Source organism: Dermochelys coriacea, chromosome 4, assembly GCF_009764565.3.
Source record: "Dermochelys coriacea isolate rDerCor1 chromosome 4, rDerCor1.pri.v4, whole genome shotgun sequence".
Lineage (NCBI taxonomy): Eukaryota > Metazoa > Chordata > Testudines > Dermochelyidae > Dermochelys > Dermochelys coriacea.
This window is the reverse complement of record NC_050071.1, coordinates 45,106,761-45,120,422: the sequence shown is the minus strand read 5'-3', so window position 1 is coordinate 45,120,422 and position 13,662 is coordinate 45,106,761. Positions and strand designations below refer to the sequence as shown.

At 40.9% G+C, this 13,662-nt stretch overlaps 1 long non-coding RNA gene across 1 annotated transcript; it reads right to left on the bottom strand.

The window, feature by feature from the left end:
• Window positions 1-5,788: 5,788 nt before the first annotated feature.
• LOC122460004 lies at window positions 5,789-11,672 on the bottom strand. The gene is made up of 3 exons (XR_006281015.1): window positions 11,534-11,672; window positions 9,070-9,074; window positions 5,789-5,800 (listed from the first exon to the last, which is right to left on the bottom strand). It is a non-coding gene; the product is annotated as an uncharacterized LOC122460004 (long non-coding RNA).
• Window positions 11,673-13,662: the final 1,990 nt, after the last annotated feature.

Below are 13,662 nucleotides of genomic sequence, written 5' to 3'. Positions count from 1 at the left end.
GTCATTGAATTGTAGCTCCCTTGCTGGACAATGTCTGTTGATGGGTTGTGTTTGACACCCCGCCCGGGCATTGGTTACTTTCTTGCTGTTGCCTGTGGGGACCTAATATCTGGCTGATTCCCCAACGTACAGCATGTTTTAGTGACAGCCACACAACACAATTCTCATAACTTCATATGCACTAAAGATATATAAATTTAGATAGAACAGTGACTTTTATACCTCACATGGCATGCTTTATATGCAACGTCACAAGTATGTGCAGATGAGGAATATGGGGGTTACAGGACACTCCCCCAAGGTACAGAATGTCACAGTGTGGGCCTAGGCCTTATTCACTGCATGCTATTCAAATCCTGCTCTGAAGATAAGATTATTAATGTCCTCATGGACTTTTCTGTACTGTTCATCAATATATGAGTGCTTCACAAACTTTAGTTAATTTATTATAATGCCCCCCCTTCACTCCTGTGAGATGAGGGGATATTATCCTCATCTTACAGATGGAAAACTGAGGCAGAGAGAGATCAGGATCAAAAGTGTCCACTGATTTTGGGTGCCCAATCTGAGGTGCCTAAAATCTGATTTTTCAAAGCACTTTATTGTTCAAAGCACAGATCCACTGACTTCAGTAGCAGCTGTGATTGTTCATCACTTTTGCAAATCAGACACTCAGAAAATGAGGGAACCCATCAATAGTGAGCACCTTTTAAAAGTTTGTTTTAAGTGACTTGTATCACATGAGTTGATGAAGATGTAACATCATATAGGTTTGTCATATGTAGTTTGTTAGCAAGCTTTTAGGAACCTTTAGGTCCACTGCACAAACCTTGGCCACTTGAGCTAATGGAATAACGCATAGCTACAGTAGATTGTCATCCTCTGTGACCCAGCTCTGGAGGGGGATACAATCCACAGTTGGCCAGCAGAAGAATTGTGAGACTCAGAAATTTTATGTTCTACTGCAGGCTCTGGAGGGCAGTGCTCTCTAGTGGTCTGTGACTTCTGCCTGTTCCCCCCTGAAGTTGTGCAAAAGCTTATTTCCCTTGCTCATATTCAGGGAGAGTTGTAAAATTGCTTATTTGATTTAGTATTTAGTTAACTCTGCTTGTCTTATTTTCTGATTTTTTTATTAAGTTTTATATTTAAGCTTACAGAAGTGGTGGTAGTATTTATGATACATGTTGCAAGTAGCTTTGCACAAAGCATTGTGGGCCAGATCCTTAGCTGTGTGATGGGGCAAGGCCAGATAGCTATGGAAAAGTCATGGGAGATAGATATATTAGCTCCAGGCTAAACAAATCCCTGGTACCAGGATAAGTGAAATGGCAGCTGCTCCAGGTCAATTAAGACACCTGGGGCCAATTAAGAACTTTCCAGAAGGCAGGGAGAAGGCTAGGTTGATTGAAGCACCTAAAGCCAATCAGGGGCTAGCTGAAACTAATTAAGGGCCTCCCAATTAGTCAGGTGGGTGTGCATGTCAGAAGCTGTGGGAAGAAGTTGCGTGGTTGGAGAGGCTGAGTAGTACACACCATATCAGGCACAAGGAAGGAGGCCCTGAGATAAGGGTGAAGTGGAGCTTGAGGAAGTGAGGGCTGCTGTGGGGGAAGCTCAGGGAATTGTATATGTCATGTTTCTAAAAGGTCAGCTACCATAGCTGATACTGTTAGGGTCCCTGGGCTGGAGCCTGGGGTAGAGGGTGGGCCCGGGCTCCCCATCCCCACCTTTTCCCCCTGTTTAATCACTGAGACTGGGAGACAACAGAGACTGTGCAAGGAAGGATAACTTCTCCTCACCTTCCTCACTGGCTTATGATGAAAATGGCTCAGTAGACTGTGACCCTTGTCTCTAGAGAAAGAAGGGTTATGTGGAGGGTCACAGTGAGCCTCTGAGGCTAGCAAAATCTGCCAGGAAACACAGGACCCACGGAGGCAAGGACAGAGCTTTGTCACAGCTGGTATAAATTGGTGCAGCTTGATTGAAATCAGTGGAGATACATCCACTTACATCAGTTAAGAATTATGTCCCCAGACGTTTTATTATTCTATGAATGCTTAGAAATTATGACTATGTGCATTTAAAAAATCACTACAGCCCTGATCTGCAAAAACTTATACATGTGGGTAGTTTTACTCCATATAAGTAGTCCTCTTAAAGTGAATGGGACTACTTGTGTGATTAAAGTTAAGCATGTGTCTTTGGAAGATCAGGGCCCAAATAATAAACCAAAACAATATCATAAAGGGACAGTGTAAGTCCAGGCTCAACATTGCTCATGGGAAACAGAATAAATTAGCCCCTGCAGAGTGCAGTACTAAATAAAAATCCTTTAAATTATGATTCCCAAATACATATTTCATTTAGTTTCTAAAATAATTTTAAAACTAGTATTCCTTGATTTAGTGTTTTCTGCTGAAACCTATTTATTAAGGAGAAATACTTAGGCAATAAATGTCCTGTCTAGGACATGGTTGCCAGTTTTCAATAAAAGTTTTTGAGTAATTAATTGGTATTTATTTAATATACAATAACAATTTTATTTAATCTAATTTAAGTACCCTCTTCAGAGCCCGAATCTAAAGTTTCTCCTTAAGAGAGAGTGCTTTCTGAGCTTTGCAGATTTAAGAAATAACTAGGTCGGAGAAGATTATATTACTTTGCTCCCTATGATAGAAAACCTTATGTGGAAAAAAAATCAAGAATTAAAATTGTGGTATATTGTACACGGGTGCTCTAAATGCTTCCTTCTATGTCATTGAAGGTTCTTTCCTTCTTTGGACGGTACTCATGGAAGTGTAAGTAGCTTTTTCCAAGCCAGCTTGTAAAGATGGGTATTTGGATTAGCATCCCTAAGGGCAACTGGGACCTGAGATCTTGGTTCAATTCCCAGCTCTGCTGTATGTTGCATGCATGACCTTGAACTAGGATTTTCATAGGAGCCTAAGGGAGTAAGGCACCCAATTATCTTTGACACTGAGTGGAATTTTGTTCAAGAATAAATGCATACAGTATAGGTGAGGCATTCAGATACTGAAGTGATGGGTGCTTCATAAGTACATAGCTTGGTAATCTAGCTTTCACTTGGTGCATATGTAAAAGGACCACAGGAAAATAACATTAGGCAATGTGTTGCTGAATGTTTCTTGCATTTTGCAGGGAATGCAGGGAGGTTGGGCATTGGGCAAGGAGAAATTTGACAAGAGTGATTAAATAAAAGCAAGAGGAAAAACATTCTGCTGAAACTGAGTGGAGACAATACTGTGGAAAACGTGGAGTATGTGGACACTTCCCATCCCCACTGCCCAATTGAGAGAAGTGTTTGTGTAGTTGAGAATGCTGAAATGCCAGCTTTGTGCAGGAGGAAAACTGATCAAGCCAGGTATCTTTCTGATTGGAGTGCTCTTTAAGAGACACCAGAACAAAAGTGGTTGTTGCCCAGCCTGTATATTTTTTTCAACAATGAGAGAGAAAGTTGGCAAGTGTTAAGCAGCTGATAGCATTTAAAAAACAAACAAAAACCCCAACATACAGGGAGAGGTCAGTGGCTCGAGGCTCCGTTTTTGTTAAAAGTAAGGCTTCACTTGTATGATTTAAATTTATTTTTGTTTTTGTTTCTTGTATCCAGGAGCAATGCACACATCTCACTGTTTCTTACCACAGTGCCCTCAAAATAATATTAGCTGAATTGTAAATTTCTGGATGTTAATTAGAGACAGGAAATTATGCTAGCAGTCCAAAGATGCCTTCCATGTCCTAACAGCACAGGAAAAGATCTTTCCTAATGCCATTAGCCCTAGGCACATTGTCTAGAGCTTTAATGCAAAGGATAAGGGAAGTCTGAATTTGTTAAACAATAAACTTGAGAGGGAACAGTGACAGACAAAATAAGTTGAACTAAACATCACATATAATAAATACTGGTCTGTGGTAATTGGTTTGTCACTGAAAGACAGGAACTGATCAAGTGTGGGAAAGCATCTTGAAGATGTGCAGCTGGACATCTTCACAAAAGATGAAGTTTCCTTTGAAAAATTACAAGTAACTGCAAGAAATCCAAAGGTCTGTAGCAGTTTGTGAGGGAATACATTAAATAGTAATAATATAGCTCTCTTATCTGGCTCCCAATTTCTTCTGCTGGCCAGGAGGTTATTCAATACCATTACACATCATACAATTTAAGTGTATTCTGAAAGAAGTGGTTCCTGTAGGTGAATCAGTGGATCTGTGAGTTGGTACTATTTGCCAATACCATGCTGAGATGGACAAAAAAAGAATTTCATTATTCTGGTTGAATGTATCAAGTATGGGTATAGAGTATAGTATAGAGAGTTCCTGGAAATCTGCAGTGCTCCAATTATCTTGTTGGGAGACATATTAGCTTTTTTATTTCTCCTTTTTTCTTTCTTTTTCTTTTCCTTTTTAAACAGTTGATTACTTCAAGCTTTCATTTTTATTCCCCCCCCCCAGGTTTTCTTTCAGTCACTCCCCTATCACCTTCTTTCCAGAAAAAGGGAAAAATCTGGAGAGAGAAAATGGTCAGGGACCTCTTTAGATATGGCCACTCAGTTGAGTTTTGAACAGCTGCAATAATTATCAAGCTGTGATTTAAGGGTCATGGATTACAACTTTTTTGTGATTCCATAAATTTGTATTTTGGATCTAAAGAGTACTGGGCTCTTCCCTCCCTCCACCCTTAATCTTAAGGGAACACAGTCACCTTGAAAACCAAAATCCTTCCCTTGTGACATAAATGGGGGAAGCTGCTATGACTTTAATGGAGCTGCCACAAGTGAATTTGACAAAAATCATTGTCTTTCACTAATTGTGTTACTAGCAACTCCTCAGAAAGTGAAATTTATTTTTATGTGGGATTTGTTAGTTTTCAATTTTACAATTTGCTTTCATAGACTAATTCCTGTGTGGATTGAGTGGGTAGTTTGATGCATATTCTTATTTCCTGTTCACATGCATCAGCATGATGACATAATCATTAGAGCTGCTTGGAAATTTCCCAGTGAAAGAGTTTTTCCTTGGAAAATGCCAGTTCATCAAACCCAAAATGTTTTGCAGAAACAGTTAAAGTTCCACGAACTTTTGTTGAATCATAGAAACCATCAGAAACCTCACTGGTTCCCTGCCAGCTTGACCAGTAGGGTACTGGGGAGCGCAGGTCCTTAGCTCCAGAGGAGCCCCACCATGCAGATTGCCCCGGGTCCAGAGATCCCCTAGCTTCCTGATTCCAGGGCAGCCTTGCCATGCTAAGGCTTGTAGGTTCTCTGTCATGGAACCAGGAGCTTGGAGATCCTGGGATGGGCTTCCAGAATGGGCAGATGGGCAGATGTGCAGAATGTGCACATGGGCTTCCAGAATCCTGGGCTAGCTGGTTCCTCATGCTGCCCAAGTCTGGTGAAAATGACAGAAATGATATCAGGGAGCATTCTTTTTTTCAGAGACACCATGTGCTGGTGTTTCTCTTTTTGGGAGATTTCAGTTTGAGAGAGGTTTTCTTCCAATTCAAAACAAAACCAAATTTAAAAATTAGTGGATTTAGATGTGTGACTCTGAGGGGACTGTTTTTTGATCAAAACCTTTTTTTACAATGGTACAGTAAATAGATTAATGTGAACATATGAGATATTTTCTATTGTATAATGCTCAGAGATGTGCTACATACATCACAGAAGAAAAATAGCTTACAGGCTAATTCAGTGCTTGGGAAGACTACCAGAGTGACAAAACTAACAAAGTTATTCACTTACCAATGGTACAGGTTATGCAGTGGGAACTTCCTTGAACCCCCCTGCCAATAACAATTGACTTGGAAGAATCATCTGTAGTGATGACAGGGTTCACTCTCTTTATGGCCATTGAGTCTCCCTACTGAAACTGACAAAATGATATCTGACCTGGTCTTTCCCCTGTGCTGACAAAGCTCCTATGAGTGTATTATCTAGGGACCTGATTCAGGAAAGTGTTGCTATTAAGAAAAGTACTTAAACTCATTCTTAAGTGCTCTCAGTGTAGACCTAGATGGTGAACTTAATAAAATAAGGACATAAGACACTGACGTATGAATCAGTTCTGCTGTTTCCTGATGATCAGCTGCTTGTCCTTCTTTGTTTGGATTTTGTTTAATGTATAAATCAGGGCTCCTGTTATTGTGAATAAGGTTTTTTACATTAAACTCTAGTGTCAGTTGTGGTTGTGGCTTTTGTGATGAGGCTATCTGTTGGCTAGAAACTTTTCTGGGTCTACTCACTTCATTTACATATGCCAATGAATAGCTATTAAATGGTATCCACTCGGAGTGACTATCTACCAGATCTGGTTGTGAACCACTAGAAGGCTCCATATATCCTAAGCTATAGTATTCTCTCTAATGAGTATTGGATGCCAAGTTGGAACAATATTAGAACAGAAAACTAAATTTTTTTAATAGAAATTATAAATGGAAAAGACCTATTAGGACATCTAATCCATCAACCTTCCAGTGCAGGATTGTTCTCAAACGTAGTTTCTATTGGCTTATCTAGTTTTGCTTTTAAACATGCCTATTAAAATGTGTAAACAGTTTTAAATATTTTATTTTACCTTGGAGGGACTATATATTGAATAATCTGTGTCGTGACGTTAGAAGATTCCCCACCCCAACTGTATGCATGCTATGAATACATTTTGAAATAGACCAGATGAATGAAGCCGTAGTTGAACTAAAGAATCTGTGAAAGCTAGGTTAACACCCATAACAACATAACATAGGGATGTTACATCCCACCCACCCCTTCTTTTTTTCCCTAAAGCTAAGCAATTTATTGAAAATTTCAGGAGTAAACTAAGAACAGAATTAATACATGACCTTTATTTAAAAAAACCTTTCCCTTTTGACAACCTTACTATTCCGTGTAAGTGAACAGCAATATACAGCCACACTTAAATTAGTGTTATAACTTTTATATTTTTGTATCTCTGCACATCTCCTCTTTCATTTTTTTTCCATAGTCACAAGTTGTGGAAGGATGTTAGGAAAACTCACTGTAACCCTTATATGGCTGTATATTTGACTATGGTAACATGCTCAAGATATTTACAAATGGCAATCATCTAATAAAGAAACATTAGGCCACAATATCCTTAATTTTTGACCAAGACAATTTGAGAAACTGCTGCTTGTCTTTGTGGCATTTAATAGGAAAAAAGCTGTTTTTATGTTTGGGGACTTTTTTTACTGGAAACTCGTAACTTGTTCTAACAAAGTGTTGGGTTTTTTTTCTTGTAGGCTGTAGAAAATCACAGCACAGTTAATTAAATTTCATTTGCATTGGGTTCTTCTCTAAAATAATTATATACAATTGTAGGTAGTCAATGGGTGATGAACACAGGTGAAATATAACTAACCTTACTGCAGAACACATGCTAATTAATTTTAGGAAGAGCCTATAATACAACAATTTATGATGCTGTGGAGCCAATCTCATCAACCAAGATACTTAAAGCAAATCTCCAAAAAGAAGTCTTGAGTGCAGCTGCAAACATCCCTTTATTAATTGTTGGTATTTTTTTAATACAAATATATGGCTAGGTCCTGCCTGGTGGCAAGATTTGTGAAACTTTCTAGTTGGTGATAGCTCAGTATGAAAAATGTGGGGCAGTTTATGGTTTCACAACAATATGTATGGATTTCTGAGGTTTTGATACAAACCCAGGTGATGATCAGCAGCTTTGACTGAAATATGTTGTGTTCTTGGTTTTTCTTTTTGAAGCTTATTTGTTGCAAATATACTTGGATTGTTGTGAATTACACCTGATAGGTCACGCACAGAAACTGTTACGAATTATACCCAATAGGTCACACACAATTCGAGTCTAGGCTGAGGCACATAAACGAGTTACCACTGGTCAGTCTTTGCAAAGTTTATTACGCTCGAGCGTGGTGCCCCCCTGCTAGTCAGAGGGGGACCCTATGCATTGTCTACACATCATATATATATGAGTAGGTGATGCATGCAGCCCTCGTGCCCGAACCCCTCCACGAATCAGTAGGTTCCATTGCCCTCGTGCACAGAGTTCTTCAGCCAATGATTAAAAGCCCATTATTATTGCATTTAAGCCTAACCTTCACTTGCGATAACAAGCTTACACAAAATTTTGCTAACTCCAGTCCCTTTTCATGATAGTTGCTTATCTCGCCAAACAGTGAGTCAAGGCCAGGCCAGAGCAGCCTGCTACAAAGCCACAGAAATTAGAGTTCTTTTAACTCTTTCACAACAGGATAGAAACTGACATGTTTGTATGAGTCCTTGTCAACTAAACTGCTGAATATTGACACACGCTCTCATTTGGAGTTTGTGAAAGTTTTACCAAGTGAGGCAGTATATAACCCGTGCGTATAGTCTCATTAAATGTACAATGCTAGGTTATCCTTTCAATGTGTCGATGAACCTCAATTTATGCTCAGTAATATGAAAAAGAATATTAGCTTGATACCTGACCTAACACAATATTAAAATATTTTTATGGAGCTAGAGATTACTGATTATAGCTAGTACTTGTATTTTATGTAGAGTTAGAAGTTACTACTGAAACAATTTTCAGTGGAAAAAATGGAAAATCTTTGTTTTCCCCCCTATTTTCCAACCAGCTCTGCTACTTATTACAAACTGTTTTCTAGATTAACTATTCTTGCAGTGACTGGTGGTTCTTGGATCATGTATCTATTTTCTACTTCTGGGGGAATTCTGCGCCACTGTGCATGCACAGAATTTATGTCCCTTGCAGATGTCTTTGCTTCCCCACAGAAAAATTACTTTCTGACAGGGAAGCAAAGGGAGCCAATAAGAGTGCTTGTGCAATCCTCCCAAGCAATATGTTTTGGGTGCCCATCTGGCAGAGAGGTAAATCACTGTGGAGCAGGAGGTGGGACGGGGGAAGACATGGTTGGTGGCTCTTACCCTGCACTAGGCTTATATAAATAAGAAGAAAACTAAGAAAGAAGAAGTGGGGCCGCTTAACACTGAGGATGGAGTGGAGGCTAAAGATAATCTAGGCATGGCCCAATATCTAAACAAATACTTTGCCTCAGTCTTTAATAAGGCTAAAGAGGATCTTAGGGATAATGGTAGCATGACAAATGGGAATGAGGATATAGAGGTAGATATTACCATATCTGAGGTAGAAGCGAAACTGAAACAGCTTAATGGGACTAAATCGGGGGGCCCAGATAATCTTCATCCAAGAATATTAAAGGAATTGGCACCTGAAATTGCAAGCCCATTAGCAAGAATTTTTAATGAATCTGTAAACTCAGGAATAGTACCGAATGATTGGAGAATTGCTAATATAGTTCCTATTTTTAAGAAAGGAAAAAAAAGTGATCCGGGTAACTACAGGCCAGTTAGTTTGACATCTGTAGTATGCAAGGTCCTGGAAAAAATTTTGAAGGAGAAATTAGTTAAGGACATTGAAGTCAATGGTAAATGGGACAAAATACAACATGGTTTTACAAAAGGTAGATCGTGCCAAACCAACCTAATCTCCTTTTTTGAAAAGGTAACAGATTTTTTAGATAAGGGAAATGCAGTGGATCTAATTTACCTAGATTTCAGTAAGGCATTTGATACCGTGCCACATGGGGAATTATTAGTTAAATTGGAGAAGATGGGGATCAATATGAACATCAAAAGGTGGATGAGGAATTGGTTAAAGGGGAGACTGCAACGGGTCCCACTGAAAGGCGAACTGTCAGGTTGGAGGGAGGTTACCAGTGGAGTTCCTCAGGGATCGGTTTTGGGACCAATCTTATTTAATCTTTTTATTACTGACCTTGGCACAAAAAGTGGGAGTGTGCTAATAAAGTTTGCAGATGATACAAAGCTGGGAGGTATTGCCAATTCGGAGAAGGATCGGGATATTATACAGGAGGTTCTGGATGACCTTGTAAACTGGAGTAATAGTAATAGGATGAAATTTAATAGTGAGAAGTGTAAGGTTATGCATTTAGGGATTAATAAGAATTTTAGTTACAAGTTGGGAACGCATTAGAAGTAACGGAAGAGGAGAAGGACCTTGGAGTATTGGTTGATCATAGGATGACTATGAGCTGCCAATGTGATATGGCTGTGAAAAAAGCTAATGCAGTTTTGGGATGCATCAGGAGAGGCATTTCCAGTAGGGATAAGGAGGTTTTAGTACCGTTATACAAGGCACTGGTGAGACCTCACCTAGAATACTGTGTGCAGTTCTGGTCTCCCATGTTTAAAAAGGATGAATTCAAACTGGAGCAGGTACAGAGAAGGGCTACTAGGATGATCCGAGGAATGAAAACTTGTCTTATGAAAGGAGACTTAAGGAGCTTGGCTAAAAGAAGGTTGAGGGGAGATATGATTGCTCTCTATAAATATATCAGAGGGATAAATACAGGAGAGGGAGAGGAATTATTTCAGCCCAGCACCAATGTGGACACAAGAACAAATGGGTATAAACTGGCCACCAGGAAGTCTAGACTTGAAATCAGATGAAGGTTTTTAACCATCAGAGGAGTGAAGTTTTGGAATAGCCTTCCAAGGGAAGCAGTGGGGGCAAAAGATCTATCTGGTTTTAAGATTCTACTCGATAAGTTTATGGAGGAGATAGTATGATGGGATAATGGGATTTTGGTAAGTAATTGATCTTTAAATATTCAGGGTAAATAGGCCAAATCCCCTGAGATGGGATATTAGATGGATGGGATCTGAGTTACCCAGGAAAGAATTTTCTGTAGTATCTGGCTGGTGAATCTTGCCCATATGCTCAGGGTTTAGCTGATTGCCATATTTGGGGTCGGGAAGGAATTTTCCTCCAGGGCAGATTGGAGAGGCCCTGGAGGTTTTTCGCCTTCCTCTGTAGCATGGGGCATGGTTGACTTGAGGGAGGCTTCTCTGCTCCTTGAAGTCTTTGAACCATGATTTAAGGACTTCAATAGCTCAGACATGGGTGAGGTTTTTCATAGGAGTGGGTGGGTGAGATTCTGTGGCCTGCGCTGTGCAGGAAGTCAGACTAGATGATCAGAATGGTCCCTTCTGACCTTAGTATCTATGAATCTAGGCTCAGCTGCTAGTCCCAGCAGGGCTGGGGAGGACAGGACTTCCCCTTCCTCCATGGCATCCAGGGCCATGTCACACCCACCCCTAGATTTCTCCCCCAGCTGTAGGGAACTCTGCAAACTCCATCCCCCCATGCTTCCTGCACCCATCTCTGCTCAGCCGCAGGGGGAGGTATTACTGTCCAGGGAGCTGCTCCCCCATCTGCCCAACCCCCATGTTTCCAGACCCCCTCATACCCATACCCTCCTGCCAAGCTTCATGCCCCCCCTGCACCCAGAACCCGTTCGATGAGCCCCAACTCCCCCTGAACCAGGACCACCCTGATGAGAAACCAGCACCTGGATTCCCATCCTACTGAGCCCCAACCAGCTGCACATGGATTCCCACCCCATTGAGCCCCACTATGCAAGTATCGGGACCCTCCACTGATCCCCCTCCCCACTCCAGCCCACCACTGAGCCCCAACCATCTTCACCTGGTCCCTGCTGCAGAGTTCCATTACTGTTGCACTCAGAACCCTGCAACAAGCCCTGTGCATCCAGATCTCCCCTGCACTCAGATCCCACGCTGAGCTGCCTGCACCCAGATGTCCCACACAGAGCACTTTCAATACAGACCTGGATCACCCCAAACTAGGCCCCTTCACACTTGTATCCTGCCTTGCTGAGCCTGTCTGCCCACACCTGGTGCACTGGGCATGGAGGGGCAGGGCAGTGGGGTGTTTCTGGGGCAGGCCTGGTCCTTATGTTGTGTCAGGGTTGCGTGCTGCCTCACTGCTGAGTCCATGTAATGAGGGGGAGCTGCACAGTTTCCCCCCCTCTGTGCAGCTAATGGCCTGTGCTTCCCAATGACAGGCTGGAGCCTCCACATTTATTTGACAAATAAAATTTGCAGAATTTATCAGAATTTTAAAATATTGTGCTCAGAATTTTTAAATTTTTTGGTGCAGTATGCCCTCAGGAGTAATTTTTTGAGACATAACTTATTATAATTAAATTGTGCTGACACCTGGCGCACAGCTTCTCAGACCACATACAGGATGATATTTTTAAAATCTAGAAGAAATTATATGTTAAAAATTAAAGAGTACTTATGAAAGGTATGTGAATTTGGTATTGGTATTTCAAGAACTAGAGATCTTCTAACCACAGAATGGGTTCACTTGTTCAGTGTTTATAGGTATGAAGGAAGCACAAGAGTGTATATAAAAGTAACTAGCCTCTGTGAGACAGTCATTAGTTGAGAGGGAAAACAACTTTATAGCAAAAATGCCTGAAATTCCAGATATCCAAGACCAGATCATTGCCAAATAAAACCTGTAACATTGTGTTTCTCTATAGAATTTCTAAAATTCATTCTTTCCATTCCATTTCTTTGGCTAAAGAACTTCTCTATGGTTTGGTCATCTACCATCTCATGCATTGCAGCCACTTTTTTTGTCTCCAGCTTCCCAGATTCATACATTACTCTCTTTCACACCTATCAAAAATATTACCATTAATATAATCTTTCTCACATGCCATTTGGACCATGCCATTACCATCTAGTTTCCTTCTCCATGCCTTCTGCAACAGGCTCAGGCTTCTTTTAGACACTTCGGGTCCATGTATATCTTGTCTCCTACTTATGGCTCTGCTTTTCCAGCTTTCCCTTGCTCCCTTTACTTCATTATTCCCTTGGCTGCTTCCATTCTTGTCTTTGCTTCTTCTTTTGTGCTGTTATAGATGCAACAGTCTCCGTCCTCTGTTGCTATAAGGTTGCATTCTTCATTGAAATATTCATAAAGACATTTCTCCTGTCACCCTTACCAATCACTATCCACCTGAAGAATGTAAGAAGATATGGAATTAAGGCTACCACTCGATCCCTACCATTTTGTGCTGGTACTTCAGGGGTCATAGTACAGTGCTATCTTCAAAATCAGCGACACTATAATACTGGTAAATAATGGAATTAAGAGTGTTATCTTAAATCTGAATTTCCTTGCTGTGGTAGCCTGTTCTTTTATGTTCTACTTAATATGATGCTTTTTCCTGTATAGTTTACAAATAGAGTAAGTAAGTAAGTTAGGGGACAATTTCCTGGTGCAAGTGCTAGGGGAGCCAACTAGGGGGAGCGCTTTTCTTGACCTGCTGCTCACAAACCGGGTAGAATTAGTGGGGGAAGCAAAAGTGGATGGGAATCTGGGAGGCAGTGACCATGAGTTGGTTGAGTTCAGGATCCTGACGCAGGGAAGAAAGGTAAGCAGCAGGATACGGACCCTGGACTTCAGGAAAGCAGACTTTGACTCCCTCAGGGAACAGATGGCCAGGATCCCCTGGGGGACTAACATGAAAGGGAAGGGAGTCCAGGAGAGCTGGCTTTATTTCAAGGAATCCCTGTTGAGGTTACAGGGACAAACCATCCCGATGAGTCGAAAGAATAGTAAATATGGCAGGCGACCAGCTTGGCTTAATGGTGAAATCCTAGCGGATCTTAAACATAAAAAAGAAGCTTACAAGAAGTGGAAGCTTGGACATATGACCAGGGAAGAGTATAAAAATATTGCTCGGGCATGTAGGAAAGATATCAGGAGGGCCAAATC